The following is a 22,669-nucleotide window of genomic DNA, read 5'->3' on the forward strand; positions in this document are numbered from 1 at the left end:
GTGCCTACCAAAGCAGGATGAGAAGATATAAGACTATTGATAAAGGGAAGGAATCTTGACCAAAGATCCTGTTTTCAAACCTAAACCTAACTTAAACCGGCCTTGAAGTTTGGACTTGGGCCAGGGACATAAAGAGCATGCGCAGGGAAGCAAGGTGAAAAGTTAAGGAAGAAGACCCTTTACTTCATCTGAGGAAGACCCTTACTCCATCTCAGCGACCCCTGCCCATGACCACCAGACAACACTGCGCAAGCGCAACACGGATGTAAATGACTTTTGGGCTCATTGTAATATGAGGCGAGGCTAAGTGGGGCTAGGTAATGAATATGTATAAGCGTATTGGGAAACTTAATGAATATGGCGTTTGTAACCCGATATATACCAGGCTGAATACAGCTGTCAGTACGCATGACTTTGGAGGAATTATCCCCCATGCATCCCAGCGCTGGAATAAACATACCTACTTTACTACTTATTTCAGTAGTGGAGTCTTTTCAGCATATCAAGGTGGTGTCACTTTCAGTCACTTTTCTGGTCCATCACTGTACTTAAACTGTTTTGATATCAAGTTGTAGCGGGTTGGGTTTGTAACCGGGCAGAAACACCAATTTAGTGTAGTGGTTTGGTCCAAAATACTCATTAGTGTTTATCTTCTGTGAGATAAGAATTAGGAGAAAAGCAAAGCAGGCACCAACCGTGAAAGAATATAAAGAAGTTTATTAACAGACCTAAAAGAGGAAAAAAAATTATACCATACCTTCAAAACTCTCCTCGTCCCCCCACCTGTCGCGATACGGTCGCGAGACAGTCTGCGATGAAAGAGACGGGGCAGATTGCTTGGATGCAATAAGCTGATTTTATTGGTACAGGGTTGAGCATTTATACTTTTCAGTTATATAAGCAGCAATCACTATAACAACCGTATCTATGTTTCTTAATAACATTGCAAAACTAGAAGCTAGCACTAACTATCACAGGTACATACCAAGCATGCCTTTTATGCTGACTGTTTCATTATAGGCTTTACTGCCTGCCACGGTTTGCGGCCTAGCAGCGTTAGCGCGGCTACTTCTGACATGAGTTTAGCAGTGCTCTCACTTCTGCTTTCTAGCTGTATCTCCACATCTCCCCCTTTCTTATCCACAAGTAAAATTTTCTTTGTTGACTTATCGATCAGTCTCTGAACACATTGCAAAACACATGGCAGAAAAATCATTATAAGCAACAGCATGGCTAAAATATAAATTCCTGCTTTAGCTAAATGCTTGAGCCAGCCAGTGAGTCCCCATCCTCCAAGTATGCTTCCAAGCCAGTCGTTATCATTTACAACTCTCAATTTGTTAACACTATCCCGCAGGGCTTGTATGTTAGCATGAATAGACAGAGAGTGATCAGACAGGTTCATGCAGCATAAGCCTTCAAATTCATCACAGCCGTGTCCATGCGCTAAAAGAAAAAAGTCAATTGCAGCTCTATCCTGCAGTGTAGCATGTCTCACGCTATCTACGTCTGTTAATAAGCCTGTTAAAGCAGAGCTAGTAGCATTAGTTTGTTTTGCAAGCCAGCAGCCAAGGTTATTCAAAGTTTTCAGAGCATGAGCCGTTCCGATAGATGGAATGATAGATGCAAACACTCGGGCTCCTAGGTTCCAAGACTGAACATTATCATCACAATCTTGGCTATATGTCTGTGTGCTGCATTTTGCTCGCACCAGTTTATGTAAAGATGGCAAGTTTCCTCGAAATGAGTGAAACATAGTTAGTTGCCCGAAAGTACAAGGACCTCCTATAGCTTTGCCTGGTATTCCTTTCCATGCTCTGTTTCCACATATCAAAAATATATTGTCCAGCAGTCCAATAGCATCACTTCCAGGAGTGACTGGTTGGGGCAAAGTATGATTATACCAGGCAGAAGCATTGGTGTAAATTCCTGTTCCTGAAACATCTAAGCCAAATTTTCTGCTGGGGCGGTTAGTATAGTTTAAATAAAAACATGCAAAGGACTGCGTGGACCCAAAAATATCCAATTCTTGGGGTTGCATAGGTAGAGGGGGAAAATTAAGGACCTTATTTACTCCTAAACCCCTGTCATTAGAAAAGTACCATCCAGCTGATTCACCAGCCCTTTTTCGCCAACTTTCTTGGCACCACCAGGTTGGCTCAATTTGGCCCATAGCAGTACACTCCCTTCAAACTGTCAAATTGAATAAGGTATCCCATTCACTTTTCACTAAGGGCATAGCCACCAAACAGGTTTGGAAAGGGTCACCAGGGGAGGTCATGGATAGGCACAGCGTAGACTCATTTAAGGATTCAGCTAGCGTAAGCCAAACATTACATTCTGGGAGGGGTGGCATTGCGGCCACTTCTTCATCGTCGAGAAGGAGCCCTGCTAAGAGAACTAGTCTGAGAAGGCATGTCTGTCTCCCAAAGATACTATTGTGGAGGCCAGCCATAATCATGTCCACACACAAATTTTAAAATGAGACAGTTACTATAAGATTGGCATAAAGGATCACAGTGTGGACAATTGCTACGGCAGCGATGCGATATGCAATACCACCGCTTCTGACACTTTCGACACTGACACAAAACCCACACTTGATGAGAGTAACTTTTGCAAATAAAACAAGGAATAGGGTTGCTCTCAAGTCCAAGTTTCTGTTTAAACCGTTCCCAGTACTGTTCACGGAGAGAGACTTGACCTGCAATTATATTTTGTACTTCTGTTGGAGTGGGTCTTCCCTGGAAATCAAAAAGAGGTGTAAAGTCAATAAGTCCCCTGGAATTAAGTAGGAGCTGGCCGAGCTGATGATCAGGGCGAGGTGTCCTCTGTGGTCTCTGGAACTGAGGCAGGGGCTGGGATGGCTGGGGTCTCTGCTGATAGTGTGCCAGGGTGATCGAGATCTTCAAAGTCCTCAGGAGAAGCTTTTAAGGATTCTCTGAAGGGTCTCACACACTTGGCTGGGATCCACCTCGGGCCATTCTCTGTAGAAACACGGGCAAAACCCCTTCCCCATGTGATGAGGGGATAAGGTCCCAGAATCTTACCTGTTTCTGGGTCTTTAACAAGGACCGGGGCCTTCTGTTTGACTTCTAACTGTCGGTTACTGCCGAAGTGCCTTACAATTGGAGGGTTGGGATCCATCAGGGAACAATTAAAAAAGTTAAACACATACAATGCTTTCTGCAAGCGTTCAGCTGGGGTAGCATTCCCCATTCCCCCTTTCTATTGTAATAAAAGACGTTTGAGTGAACTGTGGGCTCGTTCAATGATAGCTTGGCCTGTGGAGGAATGAGGAATCCCCGTCTTGTGTATAACTCCCCAGAGGGCAAGAAAATTTGCAACTCTCTGTGAGATATACGCTGGACCATTATCAGTTTTAATTTGTGAAGGAATTCCCAAGACTGCAAAGGCACTTGCGAAACATCTTTTGCCAATTCTCCTGTATGACAGGATGCAAGCAGGGCACCTGAAAAGGTGTCTATAGAGGAGTGTATATACTTAAGTCTGCCAAATTCAGGAAAATGAGTAACATCTGTTTACCAAATTTCGAGGCTCTGGAGTCCTCTAGGGTTAACACCTCCAGCTAGAGAAGGAAAGGAGTATCTTTGGCAGTCTGGGCACACAGCCACAATGTTAGAGGTTTGGCAAGAAGACAAAGCAAAAGTTCTCGCAAGTGCAGCAGCATTTTGATGAAAAAGTGAGTGGCTGATTTTTGCTTGGGAAAAGCGATCAGGCACTACTTGCGCAGGTAGCGTAAGTAAATCCGCTTGGCGGTTCCCTTCTGCAATGAAACCAGGTAAGGTAGTGTGAGATCTAACATGCATTACAAAATATGATTCTTGTCTGTTATCTAAAAGAAAAACAAGCTGTTGTAACCAATAAAACAAATCTGCATTAGGCACATCTTTCAACACAGCAGCTTCAGCTCTTTCCACAAGTCCTGCAACATAAGCAGAATCAGTTATTAGGTTAAAAGGAACAGACCAGCGTTCAAAGGCTCGTACAACGGCCGCTAATTCAGCAATTTGAGGAGATCCTGAAACAGTAGTGACATCTGAGTGCCATCGGTTGAGATTCGAATTCCACCACAGCATCACAGACTTGCGGGTGCGACCAGATCCATCTGTAAAAACAGTTAATGCTTGCAAGGGAACTTCGCTTCTTTTGGGTCGTGTTAGAAGATTGAATCCTGCTGCCACGAGCTTGTGTTTCGGGGGGTGTGTGGAAAGCTGTCCAGAAAAATTGGTAAGAGCCATCTGAAACACTTCGGACTGTTGATAAAGCCATTGTAAATAAACAGCAGTAACAGGCAAACAAATCAAACAGAAATCAACACCTGCAAGTGTAACAAGTCTCTGTCTAGCTTTCACAATGAGCAAAGCAAACATTTCATGTTGGGTACTGACAGTTTTAGACGTGGTGTGGCAGAAAAATCCATTCAATAATTAATAAAGGGTCTGGCAAGTTAGGGTCCCACTGAAAAATTAAAGCATGGGGTTGTTTAGTTGGATTTAAAATGATTAAAGAAAAGGGCAACTGGAGCCCAACGAGCTGCTTGCTGATTTGAGATAGCATCAGCTACCTTTTGCAATGCTTGGCGAGCTTCCAGTGTAAGCTGCCGAGGTGATAGTAAATCAGGCTCTCGTTTTAACAGAGTAAACAGAGGGCTCAAGTCTGCGTTTGAGATTCCTAACAGGGGACGAACCCAATTAATTGTCCCCAAAAGTTTCTGAGCATCATGCAAAGTACAAATGTTGGTTTGAATTTGTAAAGGTTGAGGAGAAATACTCTGGGTCCTAATTCGCCAGCCCAGGTATTTCCAAGGGGGTTGATGCTGAATTTTCTCAGGAGCAACACAAAGTCCTGCTTGAGTTACAGCCTTACTGATAAGGGCTAAGGCTTTCTCCGTGACTTCTTGTTTTCCTGCAGCAATTAAAATGTCATCCATATAGTGATACAAAAGAGTATCAGGCATGTCTAAGTGAATGGGACTGAGGATTTTTGCAACAAACCACTGGCAAATAGTGGGGCTATTTTTCATGCCTTGGGGCAGGACAACCCAGTGATACCTTTGCAAGGGTGCCTGCATATTGGTGTTTGGGACAGAAAAGGCAAATTTCGGTGCATCATCAGGATGCAAGGGAATGTCAAAAAAGCAGTCTTTTAAGTCAATGACTGTCAAATGCCAATTTCAGGGGATCATGGTAGGAGATGGGAGGCCAGGCTGAAGGGCGCCCATGTCCTCCATAACAGCATTAATTTTGCAGAGGTCATGGAGCAAGCGCCACTTGCCAGATTGTTTTTTAATAACAAACACAGGTGAATTCCAAGGACTGGTAGAGGGGACTATATGTCCCTTTTGAAGCTGTTCCTCGACCAATTCAGTGAGTGCACGCAGTTTAGGCAATGGTAGGGACCATTGATCCACCCAAATGGGTGTCTCAGTTTTCCAGGTTAATTTCAGGGTGTTGCATGCCTCAATGGTCCCTATTAAAAATCCGATTGAATTCGGAAACCCCATTGTGAGAGTACATCTCGTCCCCATAACACTATGGGCACAGGTAGAACAAATGGCCTTACAGAGGCTGTGTGGTTTTCTGGTCCTGTCACTTGAATCAAATGGCGACTTTGGTAACTGCGACTACTTCCTCCTAGTCCAATGAGGGCCATAGGCACCTCCATAAGGACCCAGTTAGAGGGCCACTTATCTTGAGAAATGACAGTAACGTCAGCTCCCCACTGCAACACTCCAGTATCTAAAATACTGGTGAGTGTTATTTGTTGTCCCTGCAATGACAGGGTGCACCGACAGGTCGGACGCTTATCAGAAATTGTTTGTGCCCATAGTATTTGTGGGGTCATTACAAAACCAGATTCTCCCATCTTGGTATCATATTTTTCTACAAAGGATGGTGAATCATGTGGGAGAGGAATTAATTTAGCGATACAGGTACCTTGTGGGATAAAACATGGAGGGTTAGAGGTCCAAACTATGATCTTAAGTTTATCCTTAAAATTTAAGTCCATAACTACAGGGAGAACAGAAAGTCCTGGAAGGCTGTTTGAGGACTTTCCTAAGAGTAGGGCACTCTTTTGGGGTCCTAGCGGTCCAAAAATTCCTGTAGGCAGCAAATGAACAGAAGAATTGTTTAATGTTACTGTGGTTGAGGTGTGTAGGTCCAATCCGGCACTCTCTGCAGTTGCTGGGCGAAGACTTGAGGGACGCTGCTGATGGACATCTGCGAGGCTGGCATCTGAGGAGCAGGCATCTGCGGAGCAGGCATCTGCAGGGGCAGCTGAGGCATCCGTGTCAGAGCGTGGCGCTGCCGTCCCACACCCTGGTTCCAGTTTCCCTGATATCCTTGGAGCAGGCGACCTTCGGAATCATACTTAGAGCGACATTGGTGAGAGGAATGCGGGCCTCTGCGGCACCGGGCACACATTCTGCTAACCATCGTCACCCCAGGTTTCTCTCTTTTTGGAGCAGGACAGTCCCTTTTCAAATGACCAGGTTTGCCGCAGCTGAAACAGACTCCTGAAGTTGCAGGGGGCTCTCTCATGGCTGCGAGGGCTGCAGCCATGGCTGAACATTGGTGTTCCAGGGTGCCAACATGATTGCATGCTTCAATCATTTCGACCAGAGTTGGATTCTGATTAGGCAGAGACTTAAGGAGTTTTTTACAGTCTGCGTTGGCATTTTCAACAGCAAGCTTCAGAAGCAAAATTTTACGAGCTGCTGCGTTATCAATTTGGCGTTCGCGCGCCTGCTTAAGTCGGTCGATAAACTGCATATAGGATTCTTGGGGCCCCTGAACAACAATCGTAAATGATTTCTGAGGCGTCTTTGCATCAGGGACCTTCAGGAAAGCTTGGCGAGTCGCATTTCAGACTCCTTCAAGAGCTTCTTGAGGAATCTCTCGGGCTTGGACATTAGGGTCGATATATGGTCTCATTCCCATAAGCTGTCTAATTGTGAGGGCCGCCAGGGTCTGATTAGTCTGACCCACATAAGTTAGAAGCAGATCTTGTAGACCTTTTTCCCACTCCTTTTCCCATAAAGCGTTTTGAGTGGGAGGTAGCAGCAGCCGTACCAGAGTTTTTAAATCATATGGTGTCATAATATGAGCTGCAAGCACAGAATCTAGCAAAGTCACAAAATACGGTGAACTGATGCCGTGCTCTGTGGCTGCCCACCGAAGCTCTTTGATCTCTGAGAAAGATATCTGTTCCCAATGGGCATTCCGTTTTCTCGGTCCCGTATACAAGACCGGTGCCACAATCTTGTCTGCAAAGTCTAAGTCCCCTTCTTTTAATGCTTGTTGTTTCAAGCGGACCCAGGTCTCGTGAGGGTCGGGGGGAAACAAATCTGGCTCTTTTTCAGGATCGATACATCCGGGGTCAAAGGGATCCTCTCCTTCATCCTCGCTGCTGTCAGCTGGACTGTAGCCAGCGGTGAATGCTTTTATAGATCGTGAGGAGCCCTTCTCCTTTTTTGTTGCAAGGGGGGCTGAAGCTTTTGGTGAAGGAGGCACAGTCTCTTCAGATTGTAAACAGTTCTGAGGCTCCGCTTCTGCGGAGGGGGAGCAAAGGGCATCCCCATTATCTTTAGCAAGAGATTTTTCGTGAGCTTTTAAAGCTTCAAAAATTATTTTCCAGGAGGAAATCATTTGTGCAGCATTTTTATCACCGTTAGCCGCAGCATTCCAAAGTTCCACTCCTACTTTATCCCATAAATCTGCCGTAAAAATCGTGGACTGAGGTACTCCTTCTAATTTAGAAGCAGTCCATTGAAGTATAGTTTTTAAATTGTGCGCAGGCAAAGATTTGCCTTGCTTGACAAGCAGCGTAGACATAAGCTGTTGGGGTTTCAGTTTAGTCTTAGTTTTTTTCCTGTTAAAGGAATTTTCTCCCATATGCATGTTGCTAGGGGACAAATAGCTGTACTTAAGAAAGACAAAAAGGGGGGTGGGGCGGGCCTGGCTACTCCTTTGTCTACACCTGGGTGTGGGGTCAGTTCGCTCTGAGCGTCCGGAGAGAGAAGCTGCAGAGAAAGGAGCTGCTGCTTCTTTCTTTTTGGCCGTTCTTTCTTCCTGCTGGAAACAACGCTGGGACCCCAAAAGCCGCTTTCCCTGCCCTGCTGGAGACCGGGCTGTGGCTGCCCTGCCCCCTGCTGCTTCGAGCTTTCGCTACGCTGTAGCCCTGCTCGCCCTGCCTGCCTGGGCCTCCGTGGGGTTCTCCCATCTGGATACATCTCGCCTGCCACCCGGGATTTGCGTTCGTCCCTGCCGCTCCAGCCTGCCGTTCTAGCCTGCCGTTCCAGCCTGCCGTTCCAGCCTGCTGTTCCTGAGAGTCCGGGATCGGCTGCCCAGGGGTTTGTGAAGCCTTTGTTCCATCCCTTCCCGGGATCCCAGGGCACCGGTGCCTCGTGTTTCCCGAGCTCGCTCCGGAGCGCCCCCTGCAGCCGCGGGGGAACCATCGCACCTGCCCTGCTCACCGGGAGCCACCAGCGCCCCTGCCGGCTGCGAGCAGAACTGCACCCGAGGGGAAAGGGCCCGACAGCCGAGAAGGCTGGCACTGGGTTTGTGATTGCTGTTACTGCCATAGTTGTTGTTGTTTTGTTTGACTGGTTATATACATATATATATATATATATATATATATATATAGTAAAGAACTGTTATTCCTATTTCCCACATCTTTGCCTAAAGGCCCTTGATTTCAAAATATAATAACTTAGAGGGAAAAGGGGTTATATCTGCCACTTCAAGGGGGGGCTTCTGCCTTCCTTAGCAGACACCTGTCTTTCAAAACCGAGACATAAGCGCAAGCACGTCTCTTTCTAGGGTGGTCATCCCCTGACCCTGGCCCATAGTTCCCTTCAGCGACTCACCTCTTTTTCAGAGGATCAGTTGCCGGCTGGCGTGGCTCCCGCTTCTCCCCGCCCCTTAACCACAGTTCTGAAGGCTCCCGCTCCCCTGTGGCTTAACCTTTGGCGAAGTTACTGAAGTTCTGCAGGGTGTCGCCGACTGTCACGTAGGAGTAGCCCAGTCCTCACGCGGAGGCACCAGTTGTAGCGATACGGTTGCGAGACAGTCGGCGATGAAAGAGATGGGGCAGATTGCTTGGATGCAATAAGCCGATTTTATTGGTACAGGGTTGAGCATTTATACTTTTCAGTTATATAAGCAGTTATATAAGCAGCAATCACTATAACAACCATATCTATGTTTATTAATAACATTGCAAAACTAGAAGCTAGCACTAATTATCACAGGTACATACCAAGCATACCTTTTATGCTGACTGTTTCATTATAGGCCTTACTGCCTGCCACGGTTTGCGGCCTAGCAGCGTTAGCGCGGCTACTTCTGACATGAGTTTTGCAGTGCTCTAACTTCTGCTTTCTAGCTGTATCTCCACACCCACCTTCCTCCCTTCTCCCACTGACAATGTAAAAGACAACCCTTGAGATGTTCAGTCTGTTTACCACGTCCATAATAACCTTGTTCAGTCCATTTAGAAAGAGAAGTCTCTTCTTGCTCGTGCTATGAACACATTACCACAATGAGACAGCCACCCACTTCCAAATATTGTTCAGTCCATTTAGGAAGAGGTCTCTCTGCTCGCATGTGAGTCCCTTCCCCCGACTTGAAGCTTTTTCCGCAACTGCTTTCGAGGGTCCACTCTTGAAGTTTTTAGGGTACAATTTTAAAGTTGAGCCGTTCAGAAACAAAAACCAGAGGCCCTTCTCCTTCCCTGGGAGCAAAGGGTCTTCCACATCTTCATCGTTAGGACTATCTCTGGGAGCATGTCTAGGAACTGAAGTTTCTCCTTTCCCATTTGGAGCAAAAGTCCTCATTGCTTCCATCTCTCCCTGTCCAAACTTCTCATGAAATTACAGCTGCGTCAGCATCTGCCTATCTAAGTGCAGGTGCTTTTGCTTACGAGTTGAACACTCCACCCCCCATATCTTCATGAAATTACAATGGGATACTCTGACATATCATAGGTTCACAACAGAATTTCAGCTTTAAGCATCTCCTCTTTCTCTTCCCTCAGGTTTTCAGCTCTTCACAGCAATAAAAGGGTTAATCTCACCTCGGCCTTGCAGCTGTATGGCTTATCGGTGTTGGTCACCTGACCTCTGCTGGACAGAGGTGCCGCTTTGCTGAAATCTTGGCCACAGTGGAGGGGGGGTGTGGTTCCGAGCCGCTCTGGCTGCCCACAACCCTGCTGGGGGGGGGTCATCCTGGAGCCGTGGCCCGGCCCGGCCTGGCCCGAGCAGGGGCCGGGACCACTGGGCCCCGCTCGGGCCCCGCAGCCACCTGTCCCAGCGCCGGAAACGAGAGAGAGAGCTTGGGGGGGGAGTTTGTCTATTCTTAAGTGTGGATCACAGAGGCGGTCACAACTTTAAGTGGCTTAAAGAATTGTCCATATTCAAACTGACCAGCTGATAGGTGTAGGAACAAAAATGCTGTTAGCTGTTAGGGTCTCCTCCCCCACCGTGTAGCCCTGGGAGAGGGGCCCTGAGGGGACAGACAAGGGGTTTCCCTGGCCCCTTGTCAGCCTCGTTCCCCATTGGTTGGTTTGTGTTCCCCTGCGCAGGCAAAGGACCCTTGGTCCCATGACTGCAACAGTTCCTCTGCAGAGCTCCGGCCATGCGGCTGGAGAAATAAACATCTCTCTGAAACAGCTATCAAGAATCTGTCTGTCCATATATATTTCCTTTCCACGGGACTCCTGGTTTGGTATATGCATGTTGCAGTATCCCCACTGCAACATAATGGTGGTGAATTGAGAGCAGAACGATCCCCTATCCTTAAGCGACTGATTTGTGTGAGTAAACCCTGGAAACTTTGGATTCCTCTTCTTGGTTTTGTTTTGCTATTCCATATCTAAACTATGGAGGAACCGTGGGAAGACTCTTGGCTCTCAGAGCCGCATATGGACATTTATCTTAAAATGATTCTTGAACAACAATTTGTAAATTTTAGCTTGATTCAAGCTCAAAAAGAACTGAAACACTTCCTGGCATGGTTGTTTAAGAACTTTTTCTGTTTCTTGGGATTTAATTCTTACCAAGGGCTTTTGGAAAACCGTTTGGACACAGTTAATATTGGAGTCAAAATATATGCCGATGGAAGAATATTTTCGTGAATATTATTTAATTACCGAGACTGTTGAGCAATGTCAGCTGTGTCTTGGCGAAGGGAAGCCTGGCGCAGGGACCGTGCGACCCAGGCCATGTGCACCGAGCGCTCTGCGAGCAGCAGCAAAGCAGTTCCCGTGCGGGGGCGGAGCCATGCGAGCCGCAGTGTCGGCAGCGGAGCGAGGAGCGGCAGGACCCGGCGGTGCCCGCCCGGCCCCGCACAGCGCGTGGTGGAGTGAGCCCTGTGAACGCTCAACCGAGAGGGGCGGCGCGCGGGCAGCGGCTGGCGGCAGTGGGGGTGGAGCGGAGCCGTGACCAGCCGAAATGCACACTAGAGCAGGGCGGGGGGGGTCGTCCCTCGGGGGCCTGGCCGAGACGTGGCTGCAGCGCCTGGCAGTGGTAGCGAAGCTGCGACCAGGGGAGGAGACGCACGGAGAACTGAGTGGCGCGGCCCGGCCCGACCCGCGCAGCCCCGAACGCGACCCCGGGAAGAGCGTGCAAGCCCCAGCAGCCCTGACAGTTCCAACACAGGAGCAACCGAAAGAGAGAGCAAAGACACAGCGAGACAGAAAACAGCAGCCACTCGGAAAAAGGAAAAAATCATAGTAGCTAAGATCTTAGGGATAGTAAAATGGTATAATGTTAAGCAAAATTATGGTTTTATAACAAGGTGTGACAACTAGCAAGACATATTCGTGCATAGGACTGCTATTAAAAAGAATAACCCTGAAAAATGCATCCCAAGCTTGGGAGATGGATAGGTGGTGGAATTCAAAATTATACAAGGTAGAAAATGGTTACAAGCATCGCAGGTCACTGGGCCTGATGGTGTTCCTGTAAAAGGCAGTATATATGCAAAATATCGTAGTCATGTTAGACAATATCTCCATTGTAAGCCTCCCCTACAGTCTCCCTTTCCTAATCCCACCTTTCCCTTTTACCCTATGTCCTATTACCCCCAGTGTATTCCCAATCCATTTTTTCATCCATGATTTCCCTCACAAAACCATGCTTTTGCCAATTGTTTCCGCAAAAATCCCTTTCCAATGCCGAGTGGGGGGATGAAAAGGGGGAGGGAAGAAGTTAAACCCTCTCCTGCCTCAGTTTCCCCACAAAGCATGCTCAGAGAGTCCTGTCTCCCTTCTGTCAGCCCTAAGATGTTCCACAGAATCTGATTGGACATTTAAAGACTCAGGAGGGTGGCTTGTTTTGTTTTGAAACTGTTCTGGTTATGTTTATCCAGTTGTTTTCATTCTCCTTTTATTGAATAAAACGGGTGAGGTGTTGGAGTCTCCTCCCCTGCTGTGTAGCCCTGGGGGAGGGGCCCTGAGGGCACAGACACGGGGTTTCCCTGGCCCCTGGTCCACCTCGTTCCCCATTGGTTGGTTTGTGTTCCCCTGCGCAGGCAAAGGACCCTTGGTCCCATGACTGCAACAGTTCCTCTGCAGAGCTCCGGCCATGCGGCTGGAGAAATAAACATCTCTCTGAAACAGCTATCAAGAATCTGTCTGTCCATATATATTTCCTTTCCACGGGACTCCTGGTTTGATATATGTATGTTGCAGTATCCCCACTGCAACAGTTATCAAGTATTTTCTTGCTATTTTCTAAGTCCGTGAGAGACTTTTCTCTCTCACAGAAGAGGTAGCAGGGAATGTAAACAACCAAGCCACCTGCAACCTTGAAAAGACTTGTTATGGTATAGTAGAAAAATATTTTGACAATGGGTGTTTTAGGATTTTGGCCAATCACCCCCAAGGGGTGGCTGGTCCTTTGTCCAATTAGACTATGAAGAAAAAAGTCTATAAAAGAGTTTGTAAAATAATTAAATAAATTAATCTTGCTGCACAATTCCTGCCTGCTGGATCTTCTCTCCTCCTCCTCCCTATGGCTGCGGGACACGGTGATATACCGTAGGAACCAGGCCTGCGGTAATATTTGGTGCTGCCCAACGTAATCTGCACTCTCTGACGTGTCCTGCATGCTGCGAGCCAAGCCGAATTTCTCTAGAGGTACGCTGTTCCCCTTCCCCCCCGGGACCAGGAGGTCCAACGTGACTGAGAAATGGCGAACAGCGGCTCACAGAACGACACTGTCGTAATGGTCTGGAAAGGTGTGTTTAGCATATTGCACACCTCCATTCCTGAAAACTCAGTTCGGGAATTATTAGACTGGGCTACCTTAAAAGGGATTTCCATGGACAGAGATATTGCCCTGGACTTTGCCTTATGGCAGGAACTCGACTGTGCTGTCCGACACTAGCTCCCGACTGGGGAGCCAGCAGCGTTAGAATTATACAAAACCTGGCCTTTGTTATTTTTTCTGCTGACAGACCTTGACTGTGACAGCAGAGCTGGCTCGCCTATTTCGGTGATGAGTGATGGAGAAATGTCCGGGGGGGGCCCCCTGACCGGGCTTCCGGGGCAAATGATGGTGGATTCGGAAAAACCCCCCCGGCTCCACAGGCAGAGCCTGAGCCAGCTCACCCTGCACAATCGCAGGACTCCGCAGCCCCCAGGAACCACGCGCCGCCAGAGGCGGGGGGGTCCGGGCAGCAGGAGAGTGTACAGCCTGCCTTGCCATTCGGCTGGGCGGTGGCCACAGCTTATCCAGGGCCGCAAATCAGCGGCTTAGCAACTTGGACGCCCAGAGCGGCTCCTAGCTCGGTTCCGTATGCACCTGGATATAACTTCTTAGCTGGCGTAGCGCCGGGCGTGCCTGCTCCGGCACTGCCTGGCTGTGCTCCGCTGCCCTCCCTGGCGCTGGACTGTTCTGCACAGTCGCAGAACCGAGCCATCGACCTTTTAATGCAGCATCTGCCTTTGCTGACAGAGCTACCGAACCTATCCCAAAGAATGGAGGACTTGCTCAGCCTGCTAGAGCAGCGGATGCCAGAGCCCACGCCGGCTGCGCCGGCCGCGCCGACAGCACTGCCTGCACCGCCCGCGCCGGCCGCGGGAGACGCGGCTCCAAGCCAGAAAACGGTGCGGCCGGCGGCCGAACCAGAAGCAGCGCTGTCGCGGTAAAACCCAGAAGCGGCGGTGGCTGCGGAGACGGGGAGCGCGAAAAAGCCACGGGGGCAGCGGCCCCGAGTGCGGCCGGGGAGAGAGAAACAGCAGCGGAAGCGGCTGCCGCGCCAAATGCGGCTGCTGTGCGAGAGACAAGCGTGGCGCCGAGTGTGGTGCAGAGCGCGGCGCCGGACGCAGCGCCAAGCGCAGCCGTAGCCCCAGAGACGGTGGCTGCAGCTTTAGTACCGGTTCGGTCGGGATTGGCTGAGACGGCCTCCCATAAAGAAACTGCTGTAAAAACTGCCGCACAGCCGGCTGCAGTCTCTACTCTCTGTTCTGCCTCTAGCGAACTTAGCCAAAGTGCCCCTCCCCGTCCATTTCTGTTCACTCCCAGCACCCCAAAGTTGCCTTTGCCTGATGACTCATCGACAGGCAGTAAGGCAGATGAGGTTCTGGCCCCAGGTCGTCAGGCGGCTGTAGCCGCGCGGCGAAGAAAAAGGCTGCGCCGGTCTCACCCCTGGACCTTTCAGGACTGCAGGGTAATAGTGCGTCCGACCCCTTACAATCGCTTCTTAGAGTCTATTAAGATGCGAGCATTGGAGGAGGGTGACTGGAGGTTATTGGAAACACTTGGAATGCCAAATAGATCTGAGGATTCTGGGGGTAACCAGGGAAATGTTACACTCCATCCGCAGGCTGTGCCAGAAGTTCAGGATGGTAGTGCTTCCCCAAAAGGGGAGATCCAAGCTTTCCCAGTGTATAAGGCTCTCCCAGATTCAGGGGAGCATGACAAGCATGAGGTAATTGCTTGGAAGGTTGCCCAGGACCTCCAATCCAAGGTGGCACAATATGGGCTCGGTTCTGCTGAGGTTATGCAGATAATAAGGGTGATAAATACAGATTTTCTTCCTCCATTTGATATCAGACACTTAGGTCAAATTCTATTTCAACCTGTACAATTTACAGTTTTTGAGAAAACCTGGAGAAAGCTGGCCGGCAAGGCTGCATTAGGAAATATGCAGCTCCCTGCTGCTGATCCTAGATGGACAGCAGGAATGGATGCTTTGATGGGGACTGGTCCCTTCTCTGATCCCAGTCTACAGGGTAACTTGCCCTCTAGCATCCTGCAGCAAGCTCAACGGGTCAGCATGGCTGCCCTGTTGAAAACCATAGAGTTGTCTGCGCCCAGAAAGCGATATACTTAAATAGTTCAAGGGAAATCAGAGTCATTCCTCTCCTTTGTAGAGGAAGTCGCTGCTTCTCTCGAGAAGCAGGTTGAGGATGACGGGTTAAGACAGTTGTTGTTAAGGCAGTTAGTGAGAGATAATGCAAACGAGGAGTGCAGAAAAATCATAGATGCCTTACCAGGGGATCCTGAGGTAACAGACATGGTCGAAGCCTGCGCTAAGGTGGGATCTGGGAACCAGAGAAGGTCTGCTTTGGTTGCGTTCCTGTAGCCTGTTCACACATCTTCTGGTTGTGAACCAAAGCAACCAAAACAGGTGAAGAAACGGAAGCGGCCTAAGCCAAGGCAAAAAGAGAACACACCGATCCCCCAGTGCAAAAGGTGTGGCAGGCCAGGGCATTGCTCGGCCTATTGTAGATCCCAAACTCATGCCGATGGTTGGCCATTGCCGGGAAACTTCCGCCGTGGTGCAAGGAGGGGGAATTGCTCTCCGATGCAGTCGCTCCCACAGAGAGTGGCACAGGTACAGGCACAGGCCTACCCAGCCACCCTAGAGACAGCACCCAGGGATCAGACAGCACCCAGGGATCAGACGGTTTTGACATCCATACCTCAACCGCAGTCGTCTTAGACTCTAGCGGTATTTATAAGGTTCCCTTGGATGCATATGGACCCTTAGCCCAGGGATCCAGTGCAATGCTGGTGGGAAAACCTGACGTTGCCCATCAAGGAATCTTAGTGCACTCAGGAGTTATTGATGCTGACTTTAAAGGTCAGATTTGCGCTATGGTCTCCACGCAAAAACCCCCTGTAATTATTCCTGAAAAGACCTGCCTTGCTAAATTAGTGCCTTTTAAGTCTTGCGTCCCCAGGATTGAACAAACTCACGAAGATAACGGCAGTGGATCTACGGGACTTCCGCAGGCCTTCTGGACTGCAGACATTTCTGACCAAAGGCCACAGATGACATGTACCCTGATCCTGCCGAACGCCCGTCCACCCCGGATTCAGCTTCGAGGTTTGATTGATACGGGTACTGATGTAACTATCATCTCCTTCTCTGCGTGGCCTCCCTCATGGCCTTTAGCCCCTGTGGGATTGGCCATCGCAGGATTAGGAGGAACCACACAGAGCTATTTAAGCCAATGGCTTGTGGTGGTGAAGGATTCAGAGGGGCACTCAGCTACAGTTAGGCCTTATGTTGCTACCACTTCCCTTAACCTTTGGGGGCGGGATGTGTTGGCAGCTTGGGCGTACAGATTGGGACAAATTTTTAGCAGGGGTCACTGTGCGTAAGGGCGCACAGTATCCTACACTGCCTTTGAGGTGGTTGATTAACACACCAATCTTTGAGCCGCAGTGGCTCATACCAAAAGAGAAGTTAGACGCCCTTCATCAGCTGGTTCAGGAACAGTTACAACAGGGGCACCTTGAATGTTCTACTAGCCCCTGGAACACTCCTGTTTTCGTAATTAAGAAGAAATCAGGGAAATGGAGATTATTGCAGGACCTCCGGAAAGTTAATGCAGTAATGGAAGGTATGGGGGCATTGCAGCCTGGCATGCCCTCTCCCACCATGATTCCTATGGGGTAGGACATCCTGATAATTGATTTAAAGGATTGTTTTTTCACAATTCCTTTGCATCCTGATGACAAACCAAAATTTGCCTTTACTGTGCCTGCCATTAACATTGCTGAACCTGCTAAGAGATACCAATGGAAGGTCCTCCCTCAAGGGATGAGGAACAGCCCAATTATCTGTCAGTGGTATGTTGTCCAAGCTTTAGCCGGAGTTCGCGAGCAGTTTCCTGATGCACGCTGCTACCATTACATGGATGATATCCTGGTGGCAGCGTCCACCCATGACGAGCTGCTGAGAATACAGCCTCAGCTGCTCGCTGCTCTGCATGCCTATGGATTAGAGGTAGCTCTGGAGAAAGTTCAACAGCATCCTCCTTGGAAATATTTAGGAGTGAAAATTTTGGACCAAACTATCCAACGCCAAGAGGTGCAATTCCCGGATTCGATTAAAACCTTGAATGATGCTCAGAAGCTGTTGGGTGTCATCAATTGGTTACGACCTTATTTAGGTCTAACTGCAAAGCAACTTTCCCCACTTTTTAATACATTAAAAGGGGATCCCGATCTGAATTCACCTCGGGAGTTGACTCCAGAAGCGCGACGAGCGGTGCAGGAGGTCCAACAGGCTGTTTCCACTCGTCGGGTTTATCGAGTGGATCCCTCCATTGCTATCACTGTTTTCATTACTATTCCAGACCTCCATCCTACAAGTATCATTGGCCAGTGGAATGCACAATGGCCTGATCCTTTGCATATCCTAGAATGGGTCCTTTTGCCTCACCAGCCAAAAAGGACTGTGACCACAGTGTTTGAATTGGTCGCTTCTCTGATAATCAAATGCCGTCAACGGTGTTTGCAACTGATGGCTGCGGATCCTGCAGTAATTGTCATTCCAATCTCAAAGGAATACTTTGAGTGGAGCCTCATCCATAGTGCTCCTTTGCAAAGCGCGCTGCAAAACTTTTCAGGGCAGATCACTTACCATCTGCCCAGCCATAAATTACTGCAGCTGGCAAAATCCTTGCGGCCGAGGAATAGCCGAGTACTGGTGCAAGGACCCACCGTCTTTACGGATGATTCAGGGAAAACTGGGAAAGCCATTGTTACCTGGAAGGAGGGATCAGAATGACAGGTGCTGAAGGAACACGAGTCAAGCTCTGCTCAGTTAGTTGAATTAAGGGCTGTTACCATGGCTTTTCAGCGATTCTCACAGGAAGCTTTGAATTTGGTTACTGACTCTGCTTATGTAGCAGATATCACCCAACGCTTAGATTGTTCACTTCTGAAGGAGGTGAACAGTGCAGCTCTGTTTTCGCTGTTGCAAACCTTGTGGTCTGCAATTCAGGCTCGAGTGCATCCGTATTACATTCTGCACATTCGAAGCCACACCAATTTACCAGGGTTTCTAACATAAGGCAATGCCTGGGCTGACATGCTGGCCAACCCTGCGTGGGTAGGGCCTCAGCCTGACAAAATTGCACAAGCCAAGGCATTGCACGGTTTCTTCCATCAAAGTGCACATACCCTGCAGAAGCACTTTCATTTAACACCAACCTAGGCGCGCGACATTGTCAGGGCTTGTGCTGACTGTCACGGACTCACTGCGCCTTTGCCAGCGGGGGTAAACCCCAGAGGGCTAAAAGCCTTGCAGATTTGGCAAACGGATGTAACTCACATCCCAGAATTTGGTCGGCCGAAATATGTGCATGTGTCTATTGACACTTTCTCCTTGGCTATGTGGCCTACTGCTCACACTGGAGAGAAGGGCCGTGATGTCATTGCCCATTGGAAATTGGCTTTCTCAGTCCTGGGCATGCCAGCTTCTGTGAAAACCGATAATGGTCCTGCCTACGCCTTGGAGAAGACGCGGCAGTTTTTACACCTATGGGGCGTAGACCATACCTTTGGTATCCCACATTCTCCTACTGGCCAAGCCATTGTCGAACGCACTCGTGGTACCTTGAAGCGTGTTTTGGACAAACAGAAAAGGGGAATGCATGGAGAAACCCCACAGAGCCGACTAGCAAAAGCTTTGTATACAATGAATCACCTTACAGTACCACAAAATTCAAATAATCCTGTTATTCTGAATCATTTTCTCTCATTGCAGTCTGCAGGCGAGACACAACTTCCCAGGGCAAAAGTCAGGGTATGGAATTTACTCACTAACCAGTGGGAAGGCCCGCGTGAGCTTATCGTTTGGGGTCGTGGGTATGCTTGCGTTTCCACAGATACTGGGGTACAGTGGTGTAGTGGTTTGGTCCAAAATACTCATTACTGTTTATCTGCTGTGAGATAAGAATTAGGAGAAATGCAAAACAGGCACCAAACTTGAAAGAATATAAAGAAGTTTATTAACAGACCTAAAAGAGGAAAAAAAAATTATACCACCTTCAGAACTCTCCTCCTCCCCCCACCTTCCTCCCTTCTCCCACTGACAATGTGAAAAGACAACCCTTGAGATGTTCAGTCTGTTTACCACTTCCATAATAACCTTGTTCAGTCCATTTAGAAAGAGAAGTCTCTTCTTGCTCATGCTATGAAAACATTATCACAACGAGACAGCCGCCCACTTCCAAATATTGTTCAGTCCATTTAGGAAGAGGAGTCTCTCTGCCTGCGTGTGAGTCCTTTCCCCCGACTTGCAGCTTTTCCCGCAACTGCTTTCGAGGGTCCACTCTTGAAGTTTTTTGGGGTACAATTTTAAGGTTGAGCCGTTCAGAAACAAAAACAGAGGCCCTTCTCCTTCCCTGGGAGCAAAGGGTCTTCATCATCTTCATCTCTACGGACTGAGGTTTTCTCCTTTCCCGTTTGGAGCAAAAGTCCTCATCTGGTTCATCTCTCCCTGTCCAAACTTCTCATGAAATTACAGCTGCGTCAGCATCTGCCTATCTCAGCGCAGGTGCTTCTGCTCACGAGTTGAACACTCCACCCCCCATATCTTCATGAAATTACAACAGGATACTCTGATATATCATAGCTTCACAACAGACTTTCAGCTTTAAGCATCTCCTCTCTCTCTTCCCTCAGGTTTTCAGCTCTTCACAGCAATAAAAAGGGTTAATCTCACCTCGGCTTTGCAGCTTTGCAGCTGGAATGTTGAATTTTTCTTATCGCAGTGGAGAGGGGGGAGAGCCGAGCCGCTCCGGCTGCCCACGGCAAGGCAGTGGGGGGGGTTCCATGGCTGGAACAGGTCCATCGGCTTCAGGATGGCCGTGGCCCGGCCCGGCCTGGCCCAAGCAGGGCCTGGCCGGGCCCGCTGGCCCCCACTCGGGGCCCGCAGCCACCTGTCCCAGCGCCGGAAACGAGAGAGAGCTTGGAGGGGGAGTTTGCCTATTCTTAAATGTGGATCACAGAGGTGATCACAACTTTAAGTGGCTTAGAGAATTGTCCATATTCAAACTGGCCAGCTGATAGGTTCTATCAGTTCCCAGAGGAAACTGTAAGCACCCCTTAGCAAGGACGTCCCTTCCGGGACTATGCTTGCTAACCTATGACAAGTGGCTACCTGCAAAATGTGTTTGCCCTGACCTGCGGCACCAGAGGCAGAACAGGCAACCTCCAAATGATGACCAGAACGCCAACCATCCAAATGGCGACCAGAATGTAGATCATCAGCCTAATGACTCTTCTGATGATGACCAGGATGTCAACCATCAGGCAGATGGTCCTTCTACAAGCAGAGACTGGGATGGTCCTTCCACAAGCAGAGACTGAATTTTAAATTTCTTGTTATGGAGTCAGATAGTTAAAGCCTTAAGGACATATTTAGAACTAATAACTGATGTAGATTTCTATTTAGGATTAATAGTAGAGTTGTTATCTTATAAAACAAAAAGGGGGAATTGTAGATACAAAAATGCTGCTAGCAAGGATTTTCTTGCTATTTTCTAAGTCCGTGAGAGACTTTTCTCTCTCACAGAAGAGGTAGCAGGGAATGTAAACAACCAAGCCACCTGCAACCTTGAAAAGTCTTGTTATGGTATAGTAGAAAAGTAATTTGACAGTGGATGTTTTAGGATTTTGGTCAATCACCCCCAAGGGGTGGCTGGTCCTTTGTCCAATTAGACTATGAAGAAAAAAGTCTATAAAAGAGTTTGTAAAATAATTAAATAAATTAATCTTGCTGCACAATTCCTGCCTGCTGGATCTTCTCTCCTCCTCCTCCCTATGGCTGCGGGACACTGTGATATACCGTAGGAACCAGGCCTGCAGTAATAGATAGGTTCTATCAGGTCCCAGAGGAAGCTGTAAGCACCCCTTAGCAAGGACATCCCTTCCGGGACTATGCTTGCTAACCTATGACACAAGTCCAATTTCAATTTATAAGTGGCAAGGAAGAATAACTACACTTGAACCACTAAATAGCTGTTCCTATTTGAAGAGCTGTCACATGTTTGTTCATGGTGAAAGATTCACAATAAAATTACCTTATTGAAGCTGTGGGGTAAAAAAGCAAGCGAACAGGTAAAGTTAGTACAATTCTGCCTGCCTTTACAGTGGAGAGTCGTGAATAGCTTCTGCAGATAACAGTAGTGGGGGAGTGAGGAAAGGAATGCTACCGTGGGCCTCACCCAGCTAGTCGCTCCCAGCAATTTTTGTAAATCATTCAATGTTTTGGCGTCAGGCTTTAGAGTTAATTGCTGTTTCCAAGGAGGATTCTATTGAATTTTCTAAGGGGCCACATAACAATAAGTGATGCTCTGAGGGTACCGGGATTGCAAATATTTTTCCAGGTATACAAGCTTCTAATTTTTGTGGTAACAGCTAACATCATTATAACTGAGCAAAGAATCAGTTATCTCTTCACTTCCCAGATGACACATACAGAAAAGTTTCTCAGCTGTCTTTGACACAAAAGCTATGGCCATAATCATGAATATTACCCTCTTCAGATCCCCATGATCAATACAACTAAATCACCTACAGGAAATCTAACAACACCTAAATTTGCCAATTTTCCCTCACAGAAGGTATATACAACCTCATAAATCCAGGCCTGGGACATTACAATTATATTAACACTAACTCCCTAAGTGGTAACCTTTTGCACATCGTGAACACGGGAAGGGGGAGGACGCACCATTTTCCTGTACCAATCACCGCAGTTCTCTGGCAGTAGAGTAGCCCAAGTCCCTGCAATAGGGTGGGCACGCAGTGATAACCGACAGGTCTCCATGTTTCTATGCGTCTTCTTGGCATTTTCTGATAGCGAAGTGCCGTAGCATCAGCATTCCGTGTAGGGTATAAATATGTCATTTGCCCATTGCTTTATGGTTCCGGAGTCTGAAGGGTAGTCAAGTCAGGATAGCTCAGAGTCGGCCAGTATGCCGTGGGCTAGCTCTGGGCGAGCAGGGGCCAGTGGGGCCGTAAGGGGCCGATGGGGCCAAGGGCGCCACCTCTAGTGGAGCAGCTGCGGGGGGCGCTGGCGTCATGGGGGCAGCCAGCGAAGGAGCCACTGAGGGGGGAGCTGGCAGCAGAGAAGCCATTTGTGTAGGACCTGGCACCAAAGAAGCCATGGCAGGAGAGGCACCCTGTAGAGCACCTGCTTCAGGGGGAGCATCCTGCTCCCAGGGGAAGCCCTGTGCAAAGAGGCTGCTCAGGGGGTGCATTAATAGTGCCCGCAACATTGAGTCTGTTATTCAAAGTTGAGGATCGATCCATGCCCTAGGTCCATTCCCTGGATCTGTGCCTGGGTTCATTATCAGTATCTTTTCCAGCACTCCCTGCTGTAGGTAC

This window comes from Corvus moneduloides, chromosome W, assembly GCF_009650955.1.
Source record: "Corvus moneduloides isolate bCorMon1 chromosome W, bCorMon1.pri, whole genome shotgun sequence".
NCBI classification, from domain to species: Eukaryota; Metazoa; Chordata; class Aves; order Passeriformes; family Corvidae; genus Corvus; species Corvus moneduloides.